The sequence below is a fragment of the Canis lupus genome, chromosome 26, assembly GCF_048164855.1.
Source record: "Canis lupus baileyi chromosome 26, mCanLup2.hap1, whole genome shotgun sequence".
Lineage (NCBI taxonomy): Eukaryota > Metazoa > Chordata > Mammalia > Carnivora > Canidae > Canis > Canis lupus.
The window spans coordinates 2620006-2627945 of NC_132863.1; the positions used below are offsets into that span (position 1 = coordinate 2620006).

The 7940-nt window shown below is 53.1% G+C and overlaps 1 long non-coding RNA gene across 1 annotated transcript; it reads left to right on the top strand.

Annotated features, from left to right (window-relative positions):
* The first annotated feature begins 1518 nt into the window (after positions 1–1518).
* Positions 1519–6947, top strand: LOC140617962 (uncharacterized). The gene is made up of 2 exons (XR_012018111.1): positions 1519–2122; positions 2278–6947. It is a non-coding gene; the product is annotated as an uncharacterized lncRNA (long non-coding RNA).
* Positions 6948–7940: the final 993 nt, after the last annotated feature.

A 7940-nucleotide genomic window follows, 5' to 3' on the forward strand; every position in this document is an offset into this window, starting at 1 on the left:
GCCAGGTGCTCTCCCCAGGCACGGCAGGACCTTGCTCTTTGATGTTGCAGCTCTGCTCTGTCCCTTCCTCCAGTCTTTTTTAAGACTAATTTATTTGAGACAGGGAGAGAGAGGGCGTGCAAGCCAGGAGAGCCACAGGGAGAAGGGGGAGGATCTCAAACAGACTCCCTGCTCCTGGTGCAGAGTTCCATCTCAGGACCCTGAGATCCCAACCTGAGCTGAAATCGAGAGCCTGACACTACACTGGCTGAGCCACCCAGGTGCCCTGTCCCTTCCCCCAGTCTTAATACATCTGCTTTCAGGCCAAAGCCCACAATGCCAAGAATGGCCTCCAGGGCTCTGGCCTCCCTGGCAGCCTCCTCCTCCTTCATGCCTCCAGCCACGGGGCCCTTTCTTTCAGTCCCTCAGTCGTGCAGACCTGATCCTCCTCAGGGGTTTGCATGTGCTGATCCACCGTCTGAACTGTCTGTTCCCTACCCAAGGTCATTCCTCCGGAGGATTGCAATGCAGCACCTCTTCCTCTGGGAAACCTTCCCTGACCACCAGCCCTCCACCACTCAACACAAGATGTACTCTCTGTCATGGGTCTTCTCACCTTTTTCACTTTGTGTGCATGTGTCTGCATGTGTTTACACACATCCATGTGCACATGTGCATGCCCATGTGTGCATCTGGCTGTGTGATGACTTGATCCAGCATCAGGCCCCTGGCTCAGCCACCAGCTCCATGCAGTGGAGAGCTGACGTGGTGCCTGTTTGCCTGCTGATGCACCCCCAGCACTTTGCGGGGAGTCCTGCTCCCAGAAGGTGCTCAACAGATATGTGTTAACTAAAGACTGGACTCTCGTACTTGATCCGGTGAGAAGATGCTCCCTGACATGCCTCCCCATCCTTGACCTATCCCTGCTGATCTGGTCTCCTGTTCTTAGGTTGGACCTGTCCTGCTGCCTGTGGGACTCTGTCTAACAGACATGGCTTTCAGCTCCCCCGCCACCCCCCCCCGCCCCCACTGCTGGTCTGGAGGCTGTGGGGTATCGCTGCTGCCCTGCACAGTGTTGGCCGGGGAGGGGGGCATGTGTGTTTCCGGGTGAAGATGCTGCCTTCACCATGACCCTGGGGCTCCCTTGGGACCAGCTGTCAGGTTTGTGACTTCCAATGTCCAACCCGGGTTTTCAGCCTTTATCCTTGAAGCCTGGATTCACTTTTTGAAAACTGCCATATATAACTGGGTGTCAAACTGGCTGGGAGAAGGTCAGCTATTTGGTCATGAGGGATCAGTGTGGCTTTTCCTTTGAGGCTTGTAAACAGGTGCAGAGGCAACTCCAAAGGGAAAGGACAGAGGATGTGTGTGTGATTCCCCATGTAGCCCTTTTTCGGCCTCCCTGCCCCCTCCCCCACGGCCCAGAAGGACCTGCCTGAGCCCCAGTGGGTTCTGAGCCCAGGGTGGCAGCCCGCTGTCTCCTCCTCCTTGCCCTGCCGGCCTGTTCCTACAGAATGCTCCAGACTTCTCCTGGTCCATTTCCCTGGGCTCTGTGAGGCCTGGCCAGCAGAGGGCACGGTCCTCTATATTCTGGAGACCGGAGGCTGAAGAGAGCAGCTTTGGGGACCTTTGCGGCTCTAACTCAGCCTCTCCAAACTGCAGGGAGCCACCGAGGAGCTGGGTGAGAGCTCGGGAGATGAGGGTATCCCGAGATCCCGAGGGAATTTCACAGAGCTGGCCCCTCCTCTGATACGGGTCCTGCAGCATGCCCCCCCCCCCCCCCCAGGCTGGGCACACAGATGCTCCTCTGTCATCAGTCCTGGCCTGGCCCGGTTCTTCTGTCCCAGGAACAGACCAGAGTCCTAGGACAGCCCCCTGCCCCCGGCCCGCGGGAGGGCAGCGGAGAACTCAGGGCCAGGCCTGCGGGACCGTTTGCCTTCGCGGGCAGGGTGACGGGCAGCAGGTCGGGCAGTTTCATGTTTCTGTTGACGGATGCTGCTGAGCACCTCATGACGTGCCAGCCACGGTGGCGAGCACGGGGTGAGCCCAAACACCACGACGGCCCGTGCCACATGAGCTGTGCTGTCAGCTGGGAAGACACGTTCGACGCGGACTTTCATGACGTGTCCAAATTACAAATGCGGTGAGTACTTTGGAAGACAGGAGAGGGTGCTCTGCGGGGGGGGGGGGGGGGGGGAGCTTGGGGTCCCGCCACTGCGAGGGCAGGGGCTGGCCCACGAGGCCTTCCTCCTCCTGAAGGTGGACACCAGGGCGTGACCTCCCTCCTTCCTTTGGCAGGCGCCCCCTTGCCGAGGCCTAAGTTGAACGCTTCCCGGTTCCACACACCTGCAGCCCTTTCAGCTCCAGGGAGGCTCCTTCCTGTCCATCCTTACTGTTTCCAGCACCGCTTTCCGCTCACGTCCTGCGTGTCCCTCTGCTCTCTCTGTGTTGGGAGTGGACTCCGCAGAAAGGCATTCCATGTTGCGGGGCCTCGGAATGTCTTGGAACTGAGCGGTCACTCAGGACGTGGTTTATCTGTCCGGCTCCAGGGTTCCCAGCAGGGTCCCAAGGACAACAACGATGAGCCAGGGAGAAGGCAAAATGGGTTTAAATATGACAGTTTTTTTGGGGAAACGCCTGGGGGGGGGGTGGCAGGATGGAGCTGGTGCCGTATCTCCACCTGAGACTCAGAAAGGCTGTGCCCTCCGAAGCCAGGATGTGCCCGAAGTCGCCTGTTTGCACGGGCTTCCCGCGCTCACACTCAGGTGCTTGTTGCTTAAGAGCTTCCCACTCTGTCCGAATCCCGGTCATCTGAACAAAATGTGAGTCCCTGCTTGGTGACAGACCAGGCTGGAGGGTGTGGGGGCTCAGAAGCCTCAGCCCAGGACACCCCAGCTGGAAGCAGCCACCTTTCCTGCTCACCTGCTCTGTCTGGCCTCGTCTGTTTCCACCTCCCACCTGCCCCCATGGCAGCTGAGGTGTCACAGGCAGGACACTTACTCGACGGCGCAGCCTCTTCCGTGCGTTTCCACACACCTCTGAGACTCAGGTTGTGTAGCTTTTGAGGGTCTGAGAAAGGTCCCCGAGGGGTGACGTGCTCCCGGGAGAAGGCTCCTTGTGTGTGAAGGGTTGGACAGTGGGTGGAAAGGGCCCAGCTGCACGTGGCGGCCAGCTCGTCGTTGCGGAGGCCCACAGAGCTTGGCTTGTGCGGTGCACATGGACTTGCATGAAGAATGCAATTTCTGAATTATACCCCTGCCCTTGCCCCAGACACACTGCCTGAGGAAGAGCACTGTGAGCGCTGCCCCCACCCAGCCTCATCCCTCCTGCTCCCAAGGAGTTGGCCAGGCAGGTTTGAGATGCACACAGGCTGTGGGAGGGCAGAGGGAGGCTGGGAGGCTCTGGCTTCTGGGATCAGCCTCAGCCACTTTTGTTTTGAGGAGTTCAGGTAATGGATAAGGAGGACACGCAGCTTTTCCGTGGGTGCTTAGAGCTGATAGAGAAGCTTGCAGGTATCAAACCAGGATAGGTTTCAAGACTGGAAGCAAGGAGAACTTTGCCATATAAAGTGAGAGGCTACAGAATTCTGGAAGAACAAGGGGATCAAATAAGATTTTAAGAAGTGGTTTTCTGCTTCATCCCCCTTGGCATTCTTCCAGATATTTGAGTGAAAACTGACACTAACGTTTCACATTTTGATTTTGGGGCTTTGTTCTTTGGAGTGTGACTCCATGTGCAGACCAGACAATACGAAATTCCTGTTTGTATTTGGGTTACACACACAGCACATGCACATAAACACCACACATACAGCACATGTATCACACACACAGCATATACATCACACATAGCACACATGTATCATACATATGCCACACACATCACACATGCCACACATCACATACACACACGTCACACGCACACACACACCACACACAACACACATGCCACACACACAAAAGGAACCACTCTGAGAGATGCACTTTTCAGATGAGAACTGAGATTTTTCATCATAACTTGTAATACGTACATCAATACATCAAATACATTTGACCTGTTGTTCATTCATCTATCTGCCAGGTGGATTAAAATGCAGTCTTACTCCTTTTCTGACTCATTTATTCTCTCCTAGGAGAAGTCATTTGTACTCCAGCTACTTTTAAAAGGCATGAAGCCCAGGCTAAAGAAAGCCTCCTCTCTGGTTGAAATTCCACAGTGAAGCCTGGTCCAGAAATAAATCACAAAAATAGACAGTCTTTCCTCATCCGCTGTAGAGGGCACAGTGGACAGAGCGCTGTCACAGTAAAGCTTCTTACCAGGGACCATGTCGGCTCCGGGTGAGACTATCAGCGAGCAGGCCAGCCACACTGTGGAGCAGCTGCCCAGGAGCGGGGAGCGCGACATGCCAGGGAAAGTAAAATCTAATAACAAGATGGATGAGCCTTCTTGGCTCCTGTCTTGTACCTAATTACCCAGAGGAAAGGCTGACAATGGAGACTGTAAATTGTGCCTGGAAAACAATCCTGGGTGGGGCCCTCCCTTTCTGTGTTCAGAGGCCAGGCCTCCGGGCCAGCCTGCTGCTTTCCTAGGCTGGTTTCTCCAGGGCCAGCTGGGGTCTCCTTGGAAGCAGCCTCTTGAAACACTCTTTCCTGCTCCAAGTGCCCTGCCCACGTTTCCTCAGCATTTCCCTTCTCTGAGTGAGGCCTCACCCCCTTCCTGTTTTCCTGGCCCTTAATGACTCCAGCCCAGGGAAGGCAAAGGTTGTCCGATCCCTCTTCTTTGTTTTTACTCTCTGTACCTGCCTGGGCCCCAGGCCCCAGCCACGAGAGGAGCAGCTGTTTCAGGACCCGTGGCTCACCCCAGCGAGGGTCTGCGGCTGGTCACACCTGCACGGGGGCAAAGTAGCTGAGTCACTGGTCACCCACCCACCCAGGCTTTCGTGGCTTTCAGTGAGACACCAGCTTAACAGCGTCCAGATAGGAAAGGAAAGCATGGCGAAAAAACAATAAACAGGATGGGATTTCTAGTTTGCAGGCTCTGCTTCTGTAAAACACCAACATTGTCAAAGGGAAATTCTGGACATTCATGCAAAATGTGCTTGTCCCTAGTTATGGACCACGCTGTGACCTATGTTCCTCAGATGTTGGCAGTGGTGCAACCTGTTTTCCAGAATTGCTACCATGCCGGGTAGAGAATGACGATAAGTGGTTTCTTACTTGAAGAAACGTAACTGTGGGCGGGCAAAGTACCTGGGGTCTGGCCCCATGGTTTGGTTATCCCCCTGAAGAGGGTGGCAAGGGAGATCCTCCCTGGGTGCGATGCAGGGAAGCAAGGCTGAGCGGCCGGGAGGACCGTGGGGGCATCTGGCCTTTTCCCTATTGCCCTCCAGACCTCAAATTCTGTCCTCCGTGTAGACACGCAGGCTGGAAGGAGCTTCAGAGCCAAGGCAAGGCCATCTGGGATTTCTCCATCCCTACTCTCTCTGGATCAACACAGTTGTATTTCCACTGACTAAATATTTAAGGACATTCTCAAAACAGAAGCTGCTCCTGGGTCGGTGGAGATGTAAGTCAGCAGGTGGAGAGGACTTCCTGGGCATTGGTGGCTATTTCTTGACGATGAGTCACACAGACTGTCACATGCTCTTTCTTTCTTTGAAGATTTTATTTATTTATTTGAGAAAGAGCATGAGCAGGGGGGAGCTGGAGAAGCAGACTCCCTGCTGAGCAGGGGGCCTGACCCAGGCTCCATCCCAGGACCCTGAGCCAAAGGCAGACGCTTAACTGACTGAGTCACTCAAGTGTACAACCCACCACCCCCCCGCCTTTTCTTTCTAGTGCAGGCATTTTCTTGTCCTTGAATCTCATTTCATCTCATTTCATCCCCTGGATGGTGCTGGAAGGAAGCCAAAAGCTAATCTCACCATTTTGTTGAAACTGAAGCTCAGAGAAATCAAATCATTCACCCAAATTGACACGTGCATTCAGCAAACATTTACAGATCATCTGCTGGGGACCAGGGACTATAGTTGGCCTTGGGCATATGAGGACAAAAAGCAACAGCATCCTTTGTTTTCCTGGCTCCTACAGGCTGCACCCAGGGCTTCCTGAGAGTGGGGAGGATTTGACAAGCTAATCAGAATGGGACGGGAAGCAAAAATAGCATTTCTCCACTGTCACTTTCCAAATGAACTGAGCTGTCCTTTAGAGACTTTGCTGCCTCAACAAGATGCACCACGGAGCAAGGGCTTGCTTCCATCACAGGAGAGGAGCCGCAGCAGCACCACCTCGGGCCTCACAGGAGCCCAGGGAGCTGCAGGCTGCAGAGAATCAGAACACGGTAAAACATGTTTAGCCCCATGACGGGAAGGAAAGATTCAGAAGACACAGGGGTTCTACAGGGCTTTGGGGAGGAAATGATATAATGTGCACGAAAGATATTTTTTTTAAATGCTTTTCCTATTTTTTTTTTCATTGGAATCAAAAGTGCTTTTTCAGGACGGGTTAAAACATTCATCAAATGCAATTTGTACTGTTTTATTTTCTACAAGGATTGAGGAATATTATAACAACAGAAGCAGAGAGATTAAGATGAGTAAAATATAAAGATGCAAAGTAAGCATCATGCCCTCATGGGAAGGGAGACAAAACCTTAAGATAAACTCTATTCTTGAATGACTGTTGATTCAAGCATATAACTTCTGTCTGAGTTCCCTGGTAGCCGGGGGGAGGGAGGAATGCCATGAGTTTGTGACTTTTCTTCATTAGCTAACTCAAGAATGCTAGGCCAATCACGAAGAGACACACTTCCCTCTGCACTGGATTCTAGAGGGCATCCTTCCCAAACCTCTGTAGAAAACACTGTAAATGCAGCTGGGGGCTTCGACTGTTTTTAATTTGACTAGAAATTGTGTCCATCTGTTCATTTATTGTAGCCAAGCATTAGTATTAAAAGCCTTTGAATTCGCATCATTTCTGAGCCTGCTTAAAAGTTGGCCGATAGTCCCTGCTGCGAATGACAAGACTGGGATAATGAGGAACTGCTCTCAGGGACAGTGGTCAGGGTGACTTGGGTTGGGCTGTAGGTGGATTCCACTTGTGGGTGGAATTCTGACATGCCACCTCTAACCCACACCATCCACCCGGAGAGACCACCCGACATTGTGTCTCTAGTTGTCGTCTCGCTCTGGGTAGTTCTTCCTCCAAGTCTGCCATGAGTCCCCAGATGCACAATTAGGTGCCCAGGGACTCCCACCTGTGTGCATTCCTGACACCATAGACCCCCTCCCTGTCCATCACTTCTCAGCTGGGTGACCCGGACAAATGCCCAGTGTCTCTGGAGAAATGGAGGGGCTGTGTCAGTGGCTGTAAATTTCCTTTCAGCTTGCATTTCTGCCTTTCCTTCAACAGCCCTGGAGGTAAAGGTCCATGCTGAGATCCATGGCCACTGACCTGAGAACTACTTCTCTGGAAGCTCTCTGTTCAGAAACCTGTGGCATGTAGTTGGGTCTCCTGCTCTGGCTTTTATTATAGTTGGGTGATGGGGCTCAGGTTTTCATATTTTCATCAAATCATAGACCATGTTCATTTGGAAATGGTGATGAGCGACAGATGCTGTCTAACTGTGCCCAACAGTTGGGTCTCTACAGATGGTTAACTGCCTTGAGAATGGACTGGGGACAACTTCTGCTAGACTCAGCTCAGCTAAAACAACAGGCAGTTGGACAGCTGGCTGGGGTGGGGGCGGGGATGGGGGCGGGGTCTCGATTTACCGCAGTGCGTCCGCACCCCAAGGCAGCTGTGTCCACGCTAGTCGATGAGATCGTTACAGCACCCATGAGTGAGTATAAATAGGAGTTTATGTCCTTGAAAAACAATAGCATGTCTTCAGCAAACTCTCCCTCCAGGGGCTGCTTTGCTACATGTGGCTGGTGGGAAAACGCAAAGGAGGGAAGTCTGCCC